This window comes from Protopterus annectens, chromosome 7.part1, assembly GCF_019279795.1.
Source record: "Protopterus annectens isolate FY-2018-M chromosome 7.part1, PAN1.0, whole genome shotgun sequence".
NCBI lineage: Eukaryota > Metazoa > Chordata > Ceratodontiformes > Protopteridae > Protopterus > Protopterus annectens.
In genome coordinates, this window is record NC_056740.1 from 330820423 (window position 1) to 330845438 (window position 25016).

Sequence of the window (25016 nt, forward strand, 5' to 3'; positions counted from 1 at the left end):
CAATTTGAAACATTAAAAGATAGAGCATATGCATACTTAATAGCTTGGTATGTATTAAAAGGCGGATGCCAGGCCGTATTCTCGTCTCTCTTTACTTGGCTAGTCCTGTTTGAAAATAAAAACGGCCAAAACAGAAAAGTAACATTCACACTTATTAACAACAAGATTATTTTGGAATACTTTTGTGGGAAAGGCTGCTCCCTTCCGGTATTTCTCTGCATTGCTACAATAGTCAGATATTTATACAAAACAAGATTACTACTAATCAGTGTTCCTCAGGGGAACCCAAATTTTTGTTCAGTTCAAACTGTTTCACCAGTTTACAATGTGTCAGATGGATCCACGATATTCTTTCCTTTATTCGGACTGCTGTCGGTGTTGCTATCAAAACCTGGTATGGACCTTCCCACTTTGGCGAGGCCCAGTTTTTCCTCTCGACAATTTTAACCCAGATCCAATTTCCGGGTTCCACTTCCAGGATCCTGTCGTTCTTCTGATCTGAAAAGCAATCATTCGTTAAAGAGGTGTTAGTTCTGGTCAGCAACAGTTTCCTCATGTAATCTGCTATCTCTTCACCCCCCTCACGTTCCGCAGGCAAAAGATTTTGCCACTGTGGGACGTAATAAGGTCTCCCATATAATAGTTCAAATGGTGTGACCCCTTTTGAGGTGGGAGTGGTACGCATGGACAAGAGCGCCAGAGGTAAGCAGTTTATCCAAGACTGATGTGTCTCGGCCATGAGTTTATGTAACTTGCCTTTGAGAATGCCATTATGGCGTTCAACCAACCCTGCTGACTGTGGGTGGTAGGCACAGTGATGTTTTAACTCGATCTGAAAAACGGCGGCCAGCTTTTGAATAACTTGGTTTACAAAATGTGTGCCATTATGAGAATAGATGCGTGTAGGTAGCCCAAAATGAGGGATAATGTTATTCGTAAGGGCCTTGGCTACCGACAGTGCATCTGGGTGTGCTACCGGAAAAGCTTCAACCCATTTTGTAAAAGCGTCAATAATGACTAACACAAATCGCTTCTGTTGAACAGGAGTTAGTTCAATAAAATCCATACAGATTGTGTGAAATGGATACGGAGGCAGCGGAAAAGCTGCTGGGGTGATCCGCACCCCACCACCATGGTATCGTGCACAAAGCAGGCACGATAAACAAAATCGTTTAGCGTATGTTATAAAGTCCTTGGTCCAGAAAATTTGCTGGATTATTTGAACCATAGCAGCAGGGCCCAGATGAGATGGGCCATGCGTCACTAATGAGGCATACCTAAAAAGGTTTGTTGGCAAGACATACTTATCATTTGGACCTACAAAAACTCCCTGCTTTTGAATAGCCCCATATTTAATCCATCGCTGTTTTTCCTGAACTGTACTAAGTTCCTGCATTACCTGTAAAGTTTGTAGATCAAATTTATCTGTAGGGTGAAGTTCCTTCTGTGTGGACTCGAGTGCAAAGGTAGAGGTTAAGGCTATACGTTTTGCAGTTTTGTCAGCCAGTGCATTTCCAAGTGATACCGGATCCTTGGCATTCGTGTGCCCTGCGCACTTACAGATGGCCAGTCCCCGTAGCAGTTGGACAGCTTGTAAGAGGCTAAGGATTAAATCCTTGTGGGTTATTTCCTTTCCTGAGGCCGTAACCATTCCCCTATTTTTCTATTGCTGTGCAAAGACATGGACCGTGGAAAAAGCATACTGACTATCTGTGTAGATAGTAACTGCCTTATCCTTGGAGATGGTGCATGCTCTGGACAAAGCAATCAATTCAGCCGCTTGTGCGGACAGGTTCCTGGGGAGGGGCTTTGCCTCTAGTACCTCAGTCTCAGTCGTGACTGCATACCCCACTTGTGTGATACCTGCCTCATTCTTACGTGCTGACCCATCTACAAACAGGGTCCAATCTGAATTTGCGAAAGGTTGGTCCTTAAGGTCTGGTCTTGGCAAGACATTAGAGTGTATCAAATCTAAACACACATGAGGGGCACCATCGTCAGCTGTAGGTAACAACGTGGCTGGATTAAGAGTGGTGCATCGCTCAATGGTCATGTGTGGTTGTGACAGTAACGTTGTCATGCAGGATAAATGTCTGCTAGGAGAGAGAAAGGTAACTTTATCCTGTAGTAGTATTACCGCGACAGAGTGCGGTACTCGTAAGGTAAGGTCATGAAACAAAACTAGGGTCGCAGACGCTTGCACAGCCTGTGCGGCTGCGACTACTGTCTGTACACAGTGTGGCAATGATCATGCCACTGTGTCCAATTTACTAGAATAAAAAGCTAATGGTCTCAACTTATTTCCATAGGTTTGCAACTGAACCGATGTCATACAGCCCTGCTTACAATCTACTGTCTGAACAAAGGGTTTTGTATAGTCAGGGAAACTAAGTGTTGCAGATCCTGCTATCAATTGTTTTACCCTAGTAAATGCCTGTATTGCCTTATCCGTCCATTGCAGCGCGTCATGTGCTGCCATGGGAAGTGCGAAAATAAGTTCCGAAAGTGGGCTTACTTCCTCTGCATAGTTGGGAATCCAACTACGACAAAAATTTGTTATTCCTAAAAATGACATCATTTCTTTTTTTGTGCTGGGCATTGGTGCCTGTAAAATAGCTTCTTTTCTACAGTTATCTAGTTGTCTACCAGCAATTGAAATGGTATAGCCTAGATGCCGTAGTTCAGTTTTACAAAATTGTAATTTAGATTTATTTACCTTATGTCCCTCTTTCGCCAACAAATGCAACAACCGAATAGTTTCGGACTCACAGACAGCCTCCGTGAGTGCAGCCAGTAAGATGTCGTCCACGTACAATAGTAGATGACAGCCATGCTCTGGTTGAAACTGTGCCAGGTTTGTCGACATTTCTTGCGAAAAGATTGTAGGGCTTTCACAATATCCCTGCTGTAGTCGTGTGTATGTGTACCGCTTGCTCATAAACGTAAAAGTGAACCAAAACCTACTATCTTCCTGTAGGGGAATAGAAAAGAATGCGTTACTAATGTCAATAACAGAAAAATACTTATCTGTGGGAAGGATATCATTTAACAAAACAGATGGATCTGGGACCACAGGAGCCCTTGGTACTACAGCAGCATTTACAGCCTGCAGATCCTGTACCATTCTCCATGTCCCGTCCGGTTTCCTTACTGGGAACAAGGGTGTGTTACATGGTGAATCTGTGCATGGAATTAAAACCCCAGCTCTCAGTAGAGCAGGGATCACTGGAAAAATGCCTTCTTCTGCCTTTTTACTTAATGGATACTGACGCTTATGAGGTCTAAAATCGGATTTTGGAGTTATTTTAACCTGTCCTGCTGTTTTCATTAGCCCAATGTCGTGCTGTCGTAGGGACCATAAGGATTTTGGTACTGACTGTAGTTTTAATTCTTTTTGTGGGGTCAGAAAGCATAGTCAGGATGGCATGCCTCCTGTCGGTGTTAACCAATCTTCTCAAAGATGTACCGTTGGTCTGACCTGGGTTACCCAATTTAACTTCTGTACCTGAACCCCCTTACCTGCCAGCTGTTCCGGTGTCATTTTTGATCAATCGGTAACCTTTTTCCCAACTATATACCATGCCGTCTGTTTTTCCCTAGTCACAGATACATGTGGGATTGAGGCATTCTGAAAAAGCTATTGCATGTCTCTTGTGAGACTACAAGTAACTGCGGAGTTTCCTGCCCTGTCCCAATAAAGATTTTGTAATAGGATCCTGGTCACCTTGTGTTTAAAAAAATTGTTCCTCATACTTGGGATCAGGTCCCACATTTTTGCTGTAATACATTGTACAGTGTAGTTGTTTGGCAGCCTCTGGTAACTGAATAGCCGTACTATATTTGCTCAAAGCTAGATTAGTTAACTCATTGGCCACGCTTTGTGGTCCTGTTTTAATAAGATCATTACTATACCAGTAATGTAAATCCCCTTGCCCTCCCTGCAACATTTCATCCTGGATTTTCATATGCTTAGCCAAGATTCCTGATGCAGTTGGTACGTCATCTTCTTTATGGACAAAAAATGCACCTTTTTGCACTCGAGTCACCACTTTCCTTATTCGAAAATTGTTCCCTATGTCTCTTATTAGCTTCTTTTAACCATTTCTGTGCTTGAGGGAATCTCACCTTTACTTGATTTTTAACTTTGCCGCCTGCGTCCCTACGCAGATCTCTCACCAAATTTTGACATTCTGATCTATTTAGGTTACCACTAAATCCATAATTTGTCTTTCATTTTTTATGTATTTTTAAGTTTTTTTTTTTTTTTTTCTTGGATGTAATTTAAACATATATTCCTCATCTTCAGTCCTTTTATTTAAGCAGCCCTTACTAGCACAACAACTGCTTCCTATTCCCATTTTTCTTATTTAAAAAAAAAACTGTTTCCCATTTTTCTTATTTAAAAGAAAAACTGTTTCCTTTTCCTGAGATCTCTACCGGTCTTTTGTAAAATTTAAACAAAAGAAATTCCTTTATGACTAGTCCCTTTGTTCTTTTTAAAAAGAGAACAATACAAAAAGAAAGAAACAAAATGTTACGCTTACCTTTCTGCGGTTCTTTCGCCCCGTTCGTCACCGTCCCACGGATCGAATCTAAGAGTGACTGGCCTCTACTTACGACTTCTTTGTCGGAGGTCTTTCCGTTCAAGGGAGCCCGAAATTCGTTCTCCCTTTCCTGTACAGGTTTTTCAGTCCCTCTTATGTGATTCGTACCGTGAAGAGGTAGCCCCACGGTCTTGGGCGCCAGAAATGTCAAAAGATTTTAATACTCTTAACATATACTGGAAGAATCACGCAGATAAAAGTAAGCAAAAAGGTTTATTTTACATGCATGGAGACATGCTACAAAATACATGGTATGTCAGCAGTCTAAATTCTGTACATTTCACATGGGTTTTTATACCCTCTCCTGCACGTACACAGTGGCTGGTTACTAGACAAGGAATTTCACTCAAAGCTATAAATTCACATCCTGGAGCCTTAGATGGTCAGAGGTCAGGCACAAGATAAGCTTGTGCCTGGATCAAGGTATCATCTGTGCATTCCTCTTTGGTCAGCAAATCCTTTAAAAGAAAAACAACTTATTTTAGCTTATTTCTTTGCACGCAATGCAGTTTCACATTTTAACCCTTACTATACATGATACAAAGATGTTGAGCACAAAGATTCTTACTACACTTCCCTTGCAAATTACTACACTTTAGTGATCACCATGTCAAGCCCCACTGGTTACTGTCATACACCAACAGACAACACTAAGTGGAACCCACACATAACTGCTGTCAACATGTAAAGTGTCAGATGCATGTTCCCTGCCCTGGAACATGGAAGAAAAAAGACAGTCCAGATATATTGGGAATTCTATAACCTTGGCTACAAATATGAAAATATTGTACCTCAAGCCATTCTGTATTAATTCCAGGTTCTTTTTCCATCTGAAAAGGCTTTCAGTAAAGCCAGTGGTGCTATAAGGTAAAGAACCATATTAATTATGCTGATCACATGCTGTCCTAATAAGCATGATAAAGACCCCATTTGGCTGGTTTGTGACTACTTTATTTCTAAAAAGTGAAAACTCAGAACTGTTCTAGTTTACCAGTGGCCACCAACCACAGCGAGCTGCACAATAATCTTCTTAGAAACACTGTATCTCACATTCAGTGTCTGAATGCAGTTTTAATGAGTAACCTTAACCTATGCTGGGATGGTACCCTTCAATAGAATCCATAAGAACCAGTGGCTGAATGTTCTTTTAGTAACCTGTTTTTTAAATATATTAGGCCTAACCTATAAATCAGCAAACTTGCTTTCTTTGAGTGGGTCTGTCCTAAAAGATATGCTTTCCAGGAAGTGTCACATTACCAGTCTTAAGTGACAAATGTGTAACTACATTTATTTTCTCCCAAAACACTGAAGATAGGAAACTGAATCATAAGGTACAGAGTTTTGAAAGGTCAGTATCAAAATCATTCATAGCATATTAGCAGCTACTGAGCGGTCACATGCCACTGAACAAAATGACTGTAACACTAAACTGGCATAAATCTGAAATGTTCTTTTAGTTCTCCAAAACCAGTTCTCTGGATAGCCACAGACATTCATAACACTTTCATAAACAGGAAAGAAGCATAGAAGAGGTAAAAAGGCATTAATTGTCACAGATTATTCAGAGTTCTGCTATTACAAAGCTCTCTACAAAAACTTACAAATACAGCAAAGGCCCAGTATATTGAACAAAATTAATGTGATCTGATTGGTAACTCAAAGGGTTTTTGGGACAAAATAAGGAGTTTCATTAATAGAGGTAAAGACATTAAAAGGCGTACTATTTGAAGGACAACAAATTAAAGATTACAAGATGATGGCCATGTCATCTATCTACCTTTTTTCTGCCAGTAAGGGTAGTTCTGTTACTGTAAAGATGCCACTACAGCTAAGGAATTATTTGACTTTTTTCTGTTGTTTTCAACTTTCTGAATTCCTCTTTTCAGGGTCAATAAATATTTTTTTGAAATTTCACATTACGGCAACCAGAATCTGTTGGTATTGCCCTAACTTTTTTAAGGTTTATAATATCTTCATTGCAGTATCCCTCAGACATATTATAAACATTTTCTCAAATTTGGCATAGCTCTCCATTTCAGGAGGATAGCAAAGTTATAACTATGCCAAACAAGGGCTCAAAAATAGGAAAGAAACTATTTCAAGTTTCTATCCCTTCTTTTATATTATCAACATTTCTGGAAAAAAGTTGAAACTTCACAGATCAAAGACCACATAAATTCTTATTTGCTACTGACTGATTAGTAATATAGCTTTAGGATAAATCATCATGCCTGGAAAGCTGTACTGTCCCTATCGGATAACATGCTTATGGTCACATATAAAGTTCAGCTAACTGATAGTATCAGGAACCACAAAGAAAAGATCACGTAACTCCAAAAAAACACCAAGGACAGAAACGCAGCTCAACAGTTCAAATCCTTTAATGAGTAAGCACTTTCGTTACAAACTTCATCAGAATCACAATTATCATGATGATTTCACTAATTAATTTACTCTGTCCAGTTAGTCCACATGCCTAACATCAACCAATCACATTGCATTCTCCATCCAGCAAATATATAATAACTTATAACAAACAAATTAATATATTATAAAAATAAAAATTAAATAAAATAAAACCACAAATAATTGCATGACAAATATAAATAAAACTTAAATAGTTATTTGACCACATTAATTAAATCTCATAGGATTTTAACTTGAGAACACTTGCAATTGAAACATAATCATTCAGGCCTGGGGAGACGTGGCATTTAACCTGAATTGCCATCAAAGCTCTTTCTCCTCTATCTTATCTGCCCATGGCCCACCCCGAGTATCCTTAAAGGCACATTCTACCCCAAAAACTAAAAAGCGATGGTCTGAGTATTGTCCTGTGTCTCGCTAATGCATTCCCATGGTCCTTCTTCCTAATATCCAAATCGTGTTCATAAATCCTATCTTTGAATTTTCTTTGGGTTTTACCCACATAAAATCCATTACATTATTGACATAAAGCCACATATACTAGACCCTGGGAATTGCTGCAAGTACAGTGAAAACTAGGTTTTATAACCACCTGATTCACAACTATCTGCTCATGTACCAAAATATACTTACAACAATTACAGAAAACACATTTGTATGTTCCTACCTTTTTAACACTAAAATGTGAAGCAAAATTGTCTCTACCACACTCTATGTAGTTCTTAATAGTACGTCCCCATCTAAAAACAAAATCAGGATGTAAGCCAACCTTGTTGATAAACCCATCAAAGTAGGAGAAGATGCCCCAATTTTTGATGACTATATCCTTAATAAACTTTGCCTCAAGGCAATAGTTGGTAATAAAGGACATAAGATGATTGTCATTGAGGGGTGGTCTTTTTCCAGTCATTTCACCAACGGATGTATAGTTGGATCCTATAAGGGGTACTATGTCCTCATTGTCTCTCCTAGTGACAATGCCATTTTTAATTAGTTAGGTCAGTTCAAGAGGGTAACCTCTATTTAAGAACATATTCTGCAAAATCTCACACTCCTTTAGGAATGTGTCCCTACTAGACACCATTGCCCCCTTAACCACCCCCCCTTTTCTGGTGTATGGGGTGGCAACTATCAAAATGTAAAAGGCTATTACTATAAGTAGGTTTCCTATATATGGAACTCGTCACTTCCCCCTTAAGTTGGTCTTTAGTCAACGAGACATCCAAATTATTAATAGATACATGGCCATACGTGTAGGTGAACTTGAAAAATGTGGTGGTGTTGTTTAAATAATCTATGAAGGAACCTATCTCATCTTCTGCCTGGTCCCAGATGAAAAACAAATCATCCAGGTACTGGAGATATATCTGCCATGGGAGTCTAGGGAACTTTTCAAACAAATATTTCTTTTCCTATTGCATTAAAAGAATATTGGCAAAAATGGGGGTACATGCAGCCCCCATTGCCACTCCTCGTTTGCTGAAAATATTACCCTTCTAGAAACACAAAATTGTTTTTTAATACCGCTTCCACACGCATTACCAGTACATTGATGTCATTGTTATTTAACTTGGAGAATTCACAAAGAAAATCGTGAAACCACTCTAAGCCTACATCATGCGGAATCACGTGAAAAAACTCAGTCATATCAACTGTTAAAAAATACTTTGAATTGTAAATTTCACATTCCTAACTTTGAGCAGAAATTTCAGAGAGTCCCTACATAAATGATGAAACCCATTTAAACAATTCTTCAGTTGTGAATCAATATATTTTCCCATGGGTTGTGTTTTGGACTTTGTGCTATTGACTGTTGGTCACATTGGTGGATCAGTGACACTTTTCATAGACTCATAGGAATCATACGAAGTTACTAGGCTAATGACCCTAGGGCCCTTACAAGAGTAACCAAGTTTTTACCTTCATTTCATGAACAGCACCTGTTGCCCCTGTCCAAGAGGGACACAGGTGGAACCCCAGGGTGAATTTACGGTCACCCATTCAATCGTCCAGTCTGCGTTTGAAGACTGCCACTGAGGTGCTCTGTTTGACATGGAGCGAAAGTCTGTTCCAAAGGTGTGGTAACCTCTGGGAGACAAATCTGTCCCTCCAGCAAATTTTATTGATGTCACATACCAGGTTAAGGTCTTTACAGTGAGTAACCTGTGTACCATTTGACTTTCAGATATGAAGCATTTCCAATAACGCAGGGTCAGAAATTGCCTTACATGCAAGGTAGAGATCACCTCAGAGTAGTCTGTATGAAACAGAATAAAGTGACACTGATTTCAGACTATCCCCATAGGAAAGATGGAGAGGATCTTAAATTTTCCTTGTGAGGCACCACCGTGGTTTCTCCAATTGCTTAGAAAGGCTGATAGGATGATATTAGGCTATTAGCCTGGAGGCCCTTATAAGCCTAGCCAAAAATTTCACCCATGTTCCCACAAAGTCAGCACCTGTTTTCCCTGTCCAGTAGGGACACAGGTGGGATTCCCAGGGGTATATTTTCTGTTTCCCATCCAGTCATCCAGGTTCCTCTTAAAGAGGGCTAGCGAGGTACTCTGCTTGAGAGGAAGTCTACTCCACAGATGGGGAGTCATTCTGACACAAATCTATCTCGCCAACAAGTTCTGTTAATGTCACAGACCAGGTGGAGACCTTGCATGAGGGTTGCACAAATGGAGTTTGACTTACAGATATGCAGCAACTCCATCAAGGCTGAGTCTGAGATGGCCTTGTATGATGGACACAGGTCACCTCTGAGCAGTCTGTACTAGACTGAGTAGAGGGACAGGGCTTTTAGCCCATCTGTATAGGATAGGTGTTTGAGACCCTGGATTTTCCTGGTCAGGAACCTCTGTGGCCTTTCCAGCTGCTGCACATGCTTGGCAAGGTACATGCCGAAGGGGGCATTGTATTCAATAATGGATCTGATAAGGGAGGAGTACAGGGATGTTATGACCTCCTTGTTCCTGGATGAAATACCCTTACTTATGAGGTGGGCCATGTAGAAAGCCTTCCGTACAACGGATTTGTGGATCTTAGGGATACCAAATATGCTAGGTACAGTAGGAAACTGCACCTGCTAAAAAACAAAAAGTGTCATAACTGATTTCATTCTTGTAACCAATAGTCTATTCTACGATACGCCAACTGAATAAAATTCAAAGACGTTTCCTCATACAGCTCACAATTAGAAACATAAAAATCCATTCTCTGCAAGTAATTGTTCTTACTCATTACCACTACCCCACCCCCTTATCGGGTTTCATAAAGCTTACATTCTTATTTTGGGACAGTTCCTGTAATAATTGAAACTTATGCGTGTTTAAATTTAAAATTGCTCTTATGTCACTTTTTTGTCCAGCAGTCCCTTTTCCGCAATGTAGTGTGATCTCGGAGTTGGTATATTTAAGTAAGGAGGTGTGGGGTGCGAAGCCCCCATGTGGTGGGGTGCAGGTGGGCATAGCTCCCCTGCTACAGATGTTTAATTTTGTTTTTTTTTTTTGTTTTTTTTCTTTTTTTTACTTCAGTGTTTGAACTATTACAAGTTCAAACATATGGTCTTGGCCATATCTGGTTCGAACTTGTAATATGTTCGATCTACTGAAGTAGATCCATATATACATATAGATATATATATTTGTGTTTGAATCCATTTCTGTACAAAATTGTGATTAACATATTATTATTTTTAATTCTGTATAATTTATGTTTGTTTGCAAAGCTTTTCTTCCCGTAGACATAGCTGAAAACAAAGTATAGGTAAATATCATTTGGTGATGCCACCGCACTAGAGTGTGCTGCTATTTAAGGAAATGCATGTCAACACAGAACTAGCTCTAACATCAACATAATAGTAATATATGTACATGTAGCTGTAATGGGTCTATATTATGTGATCAAAGAGTCTTTTCTTCTAACACATAATAATTGACACATATACAGCGAACGTGGCCGCAAAATAACAAACAAAATTTAAAACACTAATCAAGTAGGGGGCTTCACCCCCACACCCCCTGATGGGGGGGGCTGTGCCCCCCACCCCCCTAACTAAATATACCAAATCCGAGATTGCTCTACATTGAAGAAAAGGGCAAGTCCCGATAACAGCCAACTGATTTTTTTCCTGAGGAGAAAATTTGCGGACTTGGCCCTTCACGGTTTGCAGTGTTCGCTGTATATATGTCGATGATTATGTGTTTGAAGAGTAGACTCTTCGATCACATAATATAGATCTGCTGTAATACAGTAAGTATTAAATATGGCATAATATAATAAAAGTATATATTGCATAATGTATGTTGTGTTGCTAGCGTTTTTTCAGCACTGGTTTTGGCTTCATTACTGAACCTGATAGATGATAGCACTTTAATCTTTCAGTAATTATTTTTTGTACCTTAACTTCCAGTTATGATTCCAGTGAGTGACAGTCATGAATGCTATTTTTTTATTTCCCAGTTGATTTTTATTGTGTGTTTTATTTGTAATGGTGGTTAGATTTATGCTCATTAAAAAACTTTAACTTGAACTGAAAATCATTTTCTTTACTTTGTATGTCTGCATGTACCTCATAATTCATCTGTCCAGATTTTTGCAGAATGTCCTGAATTGTGCCTCATATTTTTGGTCATTTCCTCATAAAATTTGTTGTTTTCTGGTAAATCACTGAGGACTGAAGTCACTAAATAATGACATACATTTGAGGTTCAGACTTCATATCCTTCAGAAAATGCACACTGACACAAATTCTGTTATTCAATCTGTTATTCAACAACTTTCCAAGTTTGTAAGAGAACTGTTTAAAATCTGTCCCTATTTTGGCCCTTTGTCCAGATTTCTTGTGCTAAGAGGTTGAGAGGTATGCTCTGCCTCTCTCTCTCCATATCTGTGTCTCATTTATAGTTTTCAAGTAGCCTGCAGATTCATATTTTTTAGCAGTCTTACGGCCTAGTGTTCCATGAGAAGCTTAACCATAGTCGCCCCTTGTTTAAGTTTATGTATACAAATGTAATTTTCTGATTAGTTTTTAAAAGCAGAGTGAGACTGAAACTGTTTTAAGGGAAGTGAAAGTTTATTCCAGAGGTGAAGGGAATGCTATATGATGAACTTCTTATGTTTGCTACTATTGTTAAAGGAGATTTTGAGGTTACTTGTGTTTGCATATCTTTTAGCTTTTCCTTCTGATTGCTTCAGAGTTAAAATGTCAAATAAAAGAGGAACTTTCTTGACACAGAAAGTAAGCCATAGGTCACCTTTTAGGAGATTATACTGGACCAGGTACAAGAACAGTTCTTTTAGTTTTTCAGAGTTTCACAGGCTTCTAATGCCATCTGTCCCCTTAATAATTAACCTCTTTACCCTTCCTTGTTGAACCATTTGTTTTGTCAGGAACATAAAGGCAGAGGCATCATACTCTGACTGGGAAAGCTGGTGTGGTGTCAGGGGATAAAGTGACCGCCCTAGAGTGATTAGAAGTCCTTCTGTGCATAATAAGAGCTACACCACAAGGCTTTCTTACTACCACAGCAGTTTACTGATCAAAGGTGAGGTTTCCTTTTGCGATTGTACCAAGGCCCTTAATCTTTTTTTTCCCCAAACATCTTTATTAAATTTACACATATGACAAAGGCAATCTTACCTTTATATAAATGAAAAATATACAAAATTATATCACTTTAGTTACAAACAGTTTACATCACAGACACCACTGAAACAACTATAGTTGTAAACATTATACATCACTTATAAACCATCCAGTCATTGTCAGTTAAAGGAGAACTGCACCCACAGACTCAAAAAGACATGTTTATTTCATCATGGTTTGGTGTTTCTTGCATTTTAACACCACTCTGGGACTATTTACAGGTTTGTAAACATTTTTATACGTAATTTCCGAGTCTGACCACATGGGGTCTGGCATCTTGAAGTAATTTTGATCGTTTAGTCTGCCTCTAGTTATCCCACAATGCAGTGCTCATCTTTAAAAAAGTTACATCACGCAGGCCTCTTTCTTCCTAAAGCTCCTATCACTATATTGATTTTACATGCATACACTGCTGTCTTTCAGTCATTTGGTTTTAAATAACATTTCATGCTGTTCAGTGACTAGTTAAAAAAAACGGTGCAAATGCCACAGAACAGACTTTCAAAGAGCTTTTTACTGCTGCTCCTTTTTAGAATGGCTAAACTGCAATTTTTGTGTGAAGCCTGAATTGTACTACTTTGACTCATCTCCCAACCCCCTTCACACATAACTTCCCTAGCTGTCAAAGTGCTAAGAGTAATTTGGGCTGTTACCTGCTGTGATTGACAGCTCACAGCAGGAGACTTGACTCATGTACTGTTTCCTTGTTCTAGCCTTTACTGTCTGCATGGGTAGGGGAAGGACCAGGGAGCTGTGACATCACAGTATGGGTGAGTTGTTAGGACTGTCATGTTGATGTCAGTTTGGGAAGGGAATTGGCCAGAAAACTACCTGTATTCAGTGACCTTGATGACATCAGTGAATTGGAGACTTTTCCAGGGTGGGATAAAAGTTTTTTGAAAGTGAAACTACCATAGTACAGTAAGGTACTGTTCTAGTGGAGAGAAACAGTCAATTTAAAATATTTTAAATGCTGTGTTGTTTATTCATAGCAGGGACAATAAACAGGGAGAAAAAGGACATAGAAGTTGAGCATTTAATAACAGAATCCCGTTGTTGTTCTTTAAGCATTATATAGTTCATTCATATCTTGCCTCATAAACCTTGTTCCTGCTCTGTATATATATTGTTCCCACAATTCCCATTTTTTCCTATGTAGTTTGTTCCTTAACTTTTCTAAAGATCCCAATTCCAGTTGCTTTATCTCAGTTACTATATTCACCACTTCTAGTAAAGTTGGTCTAGACTTTGATTTCCATTTTCTAGTATTTGCTTTTTTGGCAGCCGCCATAATTAGACTCAGCAAGGCTTTACTATGTCTAGGCAATTCCGATTCTGTAGCATAACTGAAAAGAATCATCTCCCCAGTCAGTCCAATCTGCTCACCCAGTATCTCTGACAAAGAGGGCTGCAGGGAATCCCAGAAGTCTGCCAGCTCATCATACTTCCAAAAAATATGTTCCCAGCTACCTCTTTCTTGCCTGGCACACCTCCAACATTTGCTATCCACCTGAGGAAAAATTCTTTGGAGTCTACTTGGGGTATAAAAATACCTATATAAACACTTCCAGGCGATGATCCTAAATCTTCTAGACTCTGTTGCATATTTGGGGGATATAAGGCCCTTAATCTTAGTCTGTGGCTTAAGTGGTTCCCTGCGGAAAAATAGGTGGCAGGAACTACTTGCTATTTGCTTATTAAAGCTGATTATAAAAACTTATTGGTTAGACACCAGGAGTGGGTTATAGTGAACCCATGCTGAAGTACTTATGTATCAGATAAGGAATGGACAGCTCTGCCAAGTTTACATTCCTTAGTAAACTTGCTGATCCATAAGTCATTGCTGCCAACTTGAGCATCTAAGCAGAAGATGCCTGTGTGATCCCCACTGCTTGCCTTAGCTGATGTGGAGCATTGGTTGCCTAATCTCACCAATTGAGTTCTTCTTAAAAGCCATTTAATAATCTGGCAGCTCATATATGTGTTAACCATATGTTTGCATAGTTTGCCTATTATCTATGTGTGCGGGATGGTGTCAGACACCATTAATAGGTTCATAGATCCATACTAGGCAATCTGTATGTAGACTCATTCATGCCTAGTCGATAAGCAGAGAGTGACCAAAGGTGAAAATCAAACCCCGTACCTTCTGTCTGTGAGGTAAACACTATTATCCTAACAAGAATATTGTTTTGCCTAATAATGGCACTGAAATAGGAAAAAAAATGCCAAGTGACCTTATCAACTGTCACATACCTTATTATAAGACTGAATGCAAATAAATTAGTTGAGCACTTTCATCTGATTATATTTTTGTACTTGTGCAGATGAAAGTGCTCAACTAATTGACTTGTATTTGGTTTTATAATAGTGTGTGATGGCTGATACAGTCACTTGGTGTTTTTTTTATCGTGTTTCAGTGACGTTATCAGGCAAACCAATATTGTTATTTGGTTTGTAATTGAATTTTGCCTGGCTGCCTTGTTTTTTTATTGGCAAACACCATTATGCTAACCCCCCAACAAGATCAAAATAAGCTGCATGTTCTGGCAGCCAATCATGCAGTGCAGCTATGACCTCTTCCAAGAAGATGATTGCTTTTTAAAAGACTTGCTGTTCCCTTTACAAAACCATTCTAATTTATATCAAGAAGTAATAAATTGCCAAGACTTCCAAGATGGCAGCACATTGAGTAACAGCATAATTCTAGCTCTCCCAGTGTGACAACAGCAGAGAAAGCCAGTGGACCTAAATTTCTGGGTATATTTCAGTAACTGGCTAGCAAGTGCACTGCCTAGATACCAGGATAAAAAAAATACAGATGACCTGAAGGAAAATCAGCTACATAAGTTGATGAAAAAACACTGACTGGGAAAAGTACCGCAGCTGTTCAGCAAAAGACAGTGCAAGCTCCAGACATGGCTTCCAGTAACATAGAGGAAAGTATAAGGCAACTGCACACAGACCTGATTAAAACAAAAAAACACTGATGTAGTATATCAACTCAAACAATAAAAGGATGGAAAAATGGAAGAAGCTTTAAACAGATATTCATATAAGGTGATAAAACTGTAAAACTCAAATGTTGAAATGAAGAAAAGGCTGGCTGAAAATGAGACTGCACAAGAAGAGATGTTTAAAAAAATAATAGAATTAGAGGAGACAGCACATAGGGAAAACCTGAGATTTTTCTGCTATACCAGAGAAGCTGGAAGGAGCAGACTGTATTAATGTTGTGAAAGCACAAATAAGCAACTGGACTGGTATTCTACAACAGGAATTGTTAATTGAATGGGCACATCATGTGTATGCTTCAGACCTGCCTGTGAGAAAGCAACCTAGACCTTTAATAGCAAATATGCAATCTTACCAGCATAAGGAGTTGATTCTGACAAAACTGTGGCAGGAGGACAAAGTACTAAAAGTGGGAGACAGCAGAGTATTTGTGGAGAATGACTACTCGTACACTAGGCAGAAGAGAAGTAAATTTATTCCATTATTCAGGGAATGTTGAGAAGCAGGAGTGAGATTCAAACTGCTGTACCCAGCTATCTTCAAAATATTTTTATCTGGAGAGACAAAATCCTTTTTTGATGAATGTCCAACAAAAAGTGAGCTGTGAAACAGAATTGGTTCTTGTTCTTCTGGTAATAAAGACTGCAGAGAGACTGTGCCAGTGAAACCTTTTCCAATGTGTCAATGGAAAATGCTTGAGAGAGAAGGTAAAAAACAGAAGAGAAGATTAGAAGAATCGAGAGTATGCTGGAAATGAAGCAGAGACAGGATTTGGGAGATGGGGATGAACAGGAATAGAACAAGAAAATCTAGAAATATTGGACTTCCTTGGACTTTGTTAAACCTGTAGTGGACTCAAAAGCATATGCCCTATTTCATGTCATTAACATTTGGAGAATAAAATCAGTAACTGGAAACTGACAAATGTGGGATTACAAAGCAATAATTATATTTGTGAAACATGACAGAACAAGAAAATCTGAAAATATTGCACTTTCTGGGCTTTGTTAAACTTGTAGGGAACTCTAAAGGATATGCCCTACTTCATGTCATTAATGTTTGTAAAAATACTCAGAAGAGGGGAAGATGAGGGAGAAAGTTAACTGTAAGTAAAAAAAAAATTTCTTAATGGTACTATTTAATAGTGCATGATTTTCTTTGCATGCTAAAAAGTAAAGTTTTCTCAGTTATTTTTAAGTATAATAGAGATATTAATGTAATACATGCTCTTGGTTTTTTCTTTCTCCCTTCTTCTTTCTTTTTACTTGTTCAGTTTTAAGATATATAAGCAAATGTAAAAAAAAGATAGAACAAGAAGAAAAATCTGGTTAAAAGAGTATGACAAAATAAAAATGAGTGCGTTTTTTCTCATTCTTGCATAGGGGGATGCCTGGATTAAGGCCGTTAGCTTAATCTAGTAACAAGTTTTAAGTGAAAGTAAGTAAATGAAAAAGAATATTATAAGGCTTTTTTCTACTAAACGAGTGTATGCTTGGCAGTGTTGTGCCTGGTTGTCATCTCTCTAGGAGACAATCTGATGAAAGAGAAATGGCTTGAAGAAAATGTTTTCTGAAAGCATTCAAGTGTTTTCCCAGTTGAGAGAGGTATAAAGATAAGACAAAGCCAGACAGCACATAGTAGAAGCACAGGCTGTACTATACGTCTTAGCACAGATAACCTTTCTTTTAGGTTATTTGTGTGTGTGGCTGTCAGTATGGAACATTTATTCCTGTTAGGAGGGTAAAACCTCAGTATTTGTAGACATATATAGTTTTCTGTGTTATTATTAAGTTAATACATTTTAGACAGTATTGGGATGTGTTTGAGGGATTTCAATAAAACCAAACGTTTTGTAAGATGTGACATAGGCTCAAATGCAGATGGCAAGAAACAGCTCTATAAAAATTTAACCTGCCAAACAGTATATGCATGTCACATAAAAGCTGGAACTAGGCATTTAACAGGATAGCTGCTATACATAAAAGGTGGGAATAATAACTTTTCAAGAACATCATAGTTTCTGTAATGTCTTTAAACATCAATGGTCTCACTCATAAATACAAAAAAGATAGAGTAGTGAACTATATTAAAAATGTAGAGTGCAAATAACTGTGCTACAGGAGACTTGGAAAGAGATGAACATGTGAATTTGATAAAGAAAGGCTTTCAGGATGGTTATTCAGCAGCATACCTGCGGCAACAGAAGAGAGGAGTGCATATATTAATGCAAGAGGAGCTCCAACAGTGATAGAAGAGACTACAAAACATAATGGTAGATTTGTTGTACTAAGGGACTACTGGCAAGGGGGGAGGATTACACTGGCATGTATTCATATTCCACCGAAAACTGCTATAATGGAGCTTAAGAAATTATGGGAGAAATAATTAGTTTCAGCAAGGAATATTACTTATAGGTGGGGGCTAGAATTTGATTTGCAACAGTAAAGATGTGTCTGGGGGTCCCAGAAGTGAAAATATAACAAAGGAGGGTAGATGCTTGAAAAAAAATCATGAAAATATTTGGAATGGAAGATGTGAATTCAGTACTAGGAGTTCGGAGTGAATTTACATATTATTCCCAAGATACAAAAACTGGGATAGACTAGACAGAATTTACATTTCAGAGGAACTTGTGCATTTAATTGAAGGTCTTGATATGCACCCAATAACTATTTCAGATCATGAGACAATAATAACTAAAATAAAAACAAAGGGTAATGAAATAAAAATGAGACACTGTCACTTTCCCACCTATCTGTTGAAAAGAGAAGAATTTAAGGAATGGGTAGTGTAAATTATTCAGGAGCTATTGAAGAAGATAGAATTTTCTTCTGAAAATATAGCTAGGGTGTTGGATTAAATTAAAGTGGAGTTTAAAAATAGGTTGGAAATAAAAGAAAGTGAGATGTGGTTAAAAGTAAAAAGAATTATTTAGAGAGACTGAGAAATGTTAAAGTACTGCAAAATAGGGGAAATCCCACAGAACAAGAGGAGGAACAACTGCAGAATGCTAAACAGAAAATAAGGGATTACCTGGATAATATGGATGAGTTTAGAAAGATTGCTGTTAGGCAACTGTTTTTTGATAATAACTCTGGAGCACAAAAACTTTTAACACAGTGACTCAGGCAACAGAAAGCAGAAAGGGCTGTCACTCAGTTTAGGGAGCATATAAGAAGGAAGATAACAAGGGATCCTGTAGAAGTATTAGAAATATTTCAGAAATTCTATGAAAGTCTGTATAGAACAGAGAAATATGGGAATCAAGAAAAGGAAATGTTTATTGAGGAATTAAATATGCCAAAGTTAGAGGTAGATGCAGCTCAATTACTAACAGTATAGGAGGAGATGAAATAAAAATGGTGATGTTTAACCAATCTGTAGGAAAGTCCCCAGGAATAGATGGTATTCCTATGGAAGACTGAAAGATAGGAGGGAAGAAATTGATAAAGATCTGGAAGGTTTTTATTAACAGTATTTTAAGAGGAGGAGAAGTACCAACATCCTAGAAAAAAGCGGTGGTAGCTGTAATACCTAAAGAGGGTAAAGATCCATCAGATCAGGCTTCATATAGGCTCATTTCAATACTAAATCATGATTATAAAGTGTTTATGTCTATAATGCCTAAAAGAATGCCAAAAGTGATGCCAAAATTGATAGATATGGATAACTGTGGTTTTGTGGAGGGGAAGTAAACATTTGACAACATTAACAGAATACTGATGATCCAGAGAGGACAATGTAAGAAAATGCCACTGTTGTTAGAGGGTCTTGATGCAGAGAACGCATTTGACAGAGTAAGTTAGGACTTTATGAGCAGGGCAATTGAAGCACTTGCATTCCCTGATAAAATTATAAGGTTGATTAGGAGGATATATGAGGGAAAGGAGATGAAAATTAGAGTGGGTAGAGTCCTCTCTGATAATTTTTGCTTGAGCAGAGGAACCATGCAGGGTGTCCTCTCTCCCATTTGTAATTTGCATTATATTTAGAACTACTGTCAAAGAAAATAAGGGACTCAGAAATTCAAGAATATAATTGGTATTATAGTCAAGAAAAGCTGGCTGTATTTGCAGATGATATTATTTTACACCTGTCAAAACCAGAAATGGACATTACAGTGTTGTGGAACATTTTGAGACAGTTTCAGATCTTTTTGGGAAGCAAAATGAATGAATTTAAAACAAAGGCAAAAGTGGTAAATTATGTAACCACGCACAACTTGGTGCAGCAATACCATATTTAGGGTCTATATTATATCATCAAACGCTTAAAAAAACGAACGCTGATTGATCGACCTAATTTAAGCGAAAGCTTACAATCTGAAACTGTCAGATCAGTGATTTTTTTCCTAGGGAAAAAAAATCGCTGATCCAAAACACATACACACAACACAAACACACCAAACAAACAGAAATCCACACACATACACCTAAAATCTGATACCTAACCCTACACTAAACTATGCACACACCACTAACTACCCACTTACCTTAACCCAAACCCTAACCCTAAGGTCCATCACTATCGCACACTCACCTCACCCGCTCCCTAACCCTAACTCACTTAAATCCGCCCTAACCCTCATGTCCACTCAATCGCACACACACCTAATCCGAGCCCTAACCCTAACTCACCTAAATCACCCTAACACTCACATCCACACAATCGCATACTTACCTGAGTCCGACCGGTAACTTTCCACCATAACACTGAAAATGCCGAAGCAATAGAAACGGACAACCAAATTCTTTCCCTAGGAAAAAATTTGAGTTTCTGCTGCTTCGATATTTTGCAGTTTCACGAAAATAAGTTCGATCAATCAGTGTTCGCTTTTTTAAGCGTTCAAGGATATAATATAGACCCCATGTTTTTGGGGACATGATGAAATTAAATATTTAGTACTATGGATTAAAAATAATTCCAGCGTGACAGCTAAGAAAATGTGGGAAGAGACTAAACAAAAGATAATACAAAAGCTGAGAAAATGGAAGCTTAGTTATATGGATATCAATAGTTAGATACAATCAGTTAAATTTTTTTTAGTCCTGTTAGTCGTATACACAGGTCAGGCATATTTTTATCAGCCAGAGGAGAATTTGTGGAGAGCAATTAATAAAGACCTGAAGGATTTTATCTGGAGGGAAGACAGCAAGAGTCAAGTGGGATAAACTGATTCTTCTAATAGAACAAAGCAGATTGGGATTACCTGATTTGAAGGGGTATTTCAGAGCAACACAGTTAAGGCTCCTATACATAGCACAAGCAGAAAACTATAATTCAAAGTGGAAAGAGATGGTTATGAAACAGGGGAAAGCTCAAGAAACAAGGAGAGACTGGGATTTTGGATGTAAATCCTTAAGGAGAATAACAATAACCATACAGAATATTATATTCATAAAGTAGCAAAAAGTATTCTAAGAACTAAGCCAACACAGAAATGGAGAAAAGAGAGTCTGCTGATAGGGATGACTGTAATTAGGGATACAGACAATAGACAAGAGGATTCTGGAATTTATTGGAGAAAATTGACAAAGGAACCAAGCTATTGGGAGCAAATGACTAGAGAGAGAAAGGTAATAGAATGGGAAGATGCCAATAATTTATTTGGACTGCAGGTTATGGATGCCTTCCCTATCAAGGACTGATAGAGGATAGGCAAAGAGAAAGAAATAGTGAGATCCTAAATGAAAGATCAACACTGGTAAAGCTTTTAGTAGACTCTAGAACAGAAGCAGCCATTAAGAAAGGAATAATTAGATCATATAAAATATTGCATGATAAATATAAGAATCAATCAGAGGAGGTTATAAAGGATTGGGAAGAGAGATTGGATAAGGAATTTAGAAAGAAAAATGGGGGATATATGTATTTCTCACAAATATGCAACAAAGTGTAGAAGATTTAGGATCCCTGCTTGGAAGTGTTTACATAGGTAATTGTATACCCTAAGTAGACTCCAAAGGATTTTTCCTTAGACAGACAGGAAATGTTGAAGGTGTGATGGGGAAGAAGGAGATAATTGTCAACATATTTTCTGGGAGTGTAGTGAGTTGGCAAACTTTAAAGACTCCCTGCAGACTGCTCTGTCAGAGATACATGGTGAGAAAATTGGTGTAACTAAGGAAATTATTTTATGAGCTTCGATACAGAATTAGTATTGCCTAGACATAGTAAGGCCTTGCTTAGTCGAAAAAGCAATTACCAGAAAATTAAATCAAAGTCTAAACCAACTTTTCTAGAAGTAGCAAATATAGTAACAGAGATAATACAACTGGAATTGGGATCTTTAGAAAAGGGTAGGAGTAAATTACACAGGAAAAAAACAGGAACTGTGAGAACAATACATGCAGGGGAGGAACAAGTTTTAAAAGAAAGCTGGATTTGAATGCTCTATATAAAGTTTGACTGACAATGATAGGATAGATTATAAGTGATATATTATGTTTGCAACTACATTTGTGTCAGCATGGTTTGTAATGTATAATGTTTGCAAGTGAAATTGTGTTGGTATGGTTTGTTTTCATTTTTATAAATGTAAGATTGCCTATGTCATATGTGATAATTTAATAAATATGTTTCTTGTTTAAAAAAAGGAAGAAGTAATAAATTACCTGTACTTTTCCAAACCAATTCCATCATATATTTTTCATGACTTTCAAAATGATGCAGTAAAAGTAATGAGAGTTCCTTGGAGTGGCTGTAGATTCACCTTAATGATTAGGGACCACTGAGGCCAATTAGGGTGCAATGAATAGAACGTTTGTGTAGAGGCATTCATTAAATAAGATGCACAGGAGTTATACAAAGATTTGTTTGATACTGGCAAAAAAGGGGGGATATTGTCTGTGCCCACAGAGGTAGGGTATTAGATCTTACACAAAGCTCCCATTTTATGAGCAATGGGTCAAATATGGGGTGTAACACAGAAGTAGTCATGCGCAGGTAGGTTGCCAAAATTAGTGTTAGATTTATTCACACTGTTGTTAGGAATAACTTGTAGTCAGGAGTATACTGTACCACAGACTTTAAGGGTACTACATTCTTGGGGCTTATCCCTAATTTTTCTTTATATGATTATAAAAGGATTTATGGTCATCTTCTGATCTGATAGCAAGTTAGGCTCCGTAAGAGATAATTATTTTCTAAATGAATTTCAAAAGCTCTTTTTTCCTCATACAAGTCTGATTTTGTTTAAAAGTGAAATAAACTATCTTTATTTTACCAGCAGCCTTTTCTCTTTACTGCATGGTTTGTCTTAGAATTCCACCACTGAGGTTTGCTTATGAAACTCCCACTGTATTTATGTCTTTTGAAGAAATGGTTGATGATTAATTTTTCAGGGTGATATAAAGTGAGACTGGAAAAGCTATATTTCAAGTGAACAATGGTAGGACATACGTTTGGCCTCCAAGTATGCAACAAAGTGCAGAAGGTTTAGAATATTTACTCAGTAGTACTCGCATGGGTATTACTATACTCCACCCACACTTCAGAGATTTTTCCTTGGGTAGATAGCAAATGTTAGAGGTGTGACAGGGAAGAAAGAGGTAACTGGGAACATGTTTTTGGAAGTATAATGAATTGGCAGATTTAAAAAAATTCCTCACAGAGTATTCTGTTAGTAATACTGGGGGAGCAAATGGGTGTAACTAAGAATATGATTCTTTTGAACTGGGATACAAGATCTGCGTTTTCTATACATGCCTATGATCTTAAGTTTAATTATATTGGCTGCCAAAAAGCAATTACTAGAAAATGGAAACCAAAGTCTAAACCAACTGTATCTGAAGTATTGAACATTGTAGAAAAGATTAAAGAAGTTGAATGGGTCTTTAGAAAAGGGAAGGACCAAATTACATATTAATAAATGGAATTTGTGGGACCAATACACGCATAATAATGTTCAGGAGAAGAATGAGGAGTGAGGTTTAAGGGGGAGGGAAGAACTGATCAATTTATGTAGTGCTGGGCTGAATAACAGTTGTTATAAAGAAAGAAAACATATATTTAATGTATAATGTATGTAAATAAAAAAATATCAATATGGTTTGTTTTCTTCTCTATTAATATATGTGTGCATAGGTCTTAAGGGATATTTTAAAAAAGTTGTTTAAAAAACAAAAAAAAAACATTTTGACATCTAGTGTGCTCTTTGACTATTTGATCCAGGGAATTCTTGTTTAAGAAATCAGTCATTATAGCTACATTTGAGTTACAGCTCTCCCAGTTTATCAATGTGTAGTTTAAGTATGCAAGGATTATGGAGTTTGTACACATGAATTTCATCCAATATATTTAAGAAATGGACATGGTTTTCAGGATCATAGAAGGTGTCCTTTTACATGTTATGATTTATTTGTTGGCTTTATTTAGGCTGAGTTGAATCTCAGTAGTTTTGGTTTGTAGATTTTTGGGCATCTGTTTTAAGATAATGTGGTCTTTAACAAATACGGACACTCCACTGCATTTAACTTTGGGATTAAAGGTGTGGTAGGCACAAAACCCAGGTACAGATCAGCTGCTTTCTGCACTCTTAAACCAGGTTTCATTAATAATTCATACATAAATGAATGTGCTCCAAATGCAGCAAAGCTTCAAGGTTAGACAGTTTGTTATTTTGGCTCCTAGCATTGAGTACCAACACACTGACATTGTGTGGTGCTTTGTTATGTTTTTTAGGTTGGACGATCCATTAGCTGGATTCTTTGTAAAAACAAAAGGCACTATAGAGGCAATAAAGGCTTTTTTAATCTCCTTGGACCTTATAGTACTGTCTTGGTTCCCAGTACCCCATGTCCATGCTGGGTCTACCAGTCATCTTGCTACCTCCCCAGGACTATACCAGTTGGTTTTGTATCTTAAGGGCATCCTCAGGGCTTGGTCATCTGTGCTTCCATCTGTTTTTTTTTTTTTCTTTTTATATGTCCAACCCACTTTCCCTTTCCCAGCCCCCACACTCACTAACTATGTCTTAGGGAAGCTCCCCTTTATGGACCACGCCTCCCCTTAGGGAGTGTCCCCAACTAGCACCCTCTGTCTCATCCTTCCCTGCCACTGTGTCAGTTGCTTTAGCAAGAAAGCATTGCCATTTTCCATTTGTGCCAAGTGTTTGGGCAGGTACATACCAAAATGGGCATTATATTCAATGGTCAGCCTAATGAGAGATGAGTACAATGGGATGATTACATCCCTTGTCCTGGGCACCATACCTTTAATTATAAGTTGTGCAATGAGAAAGGGCTTCCTTACAGTACTGGATATGTGCTGATCAAAGGATAGTTAATTTTCAACATAGATTCCTAGATCCATCACTGTGA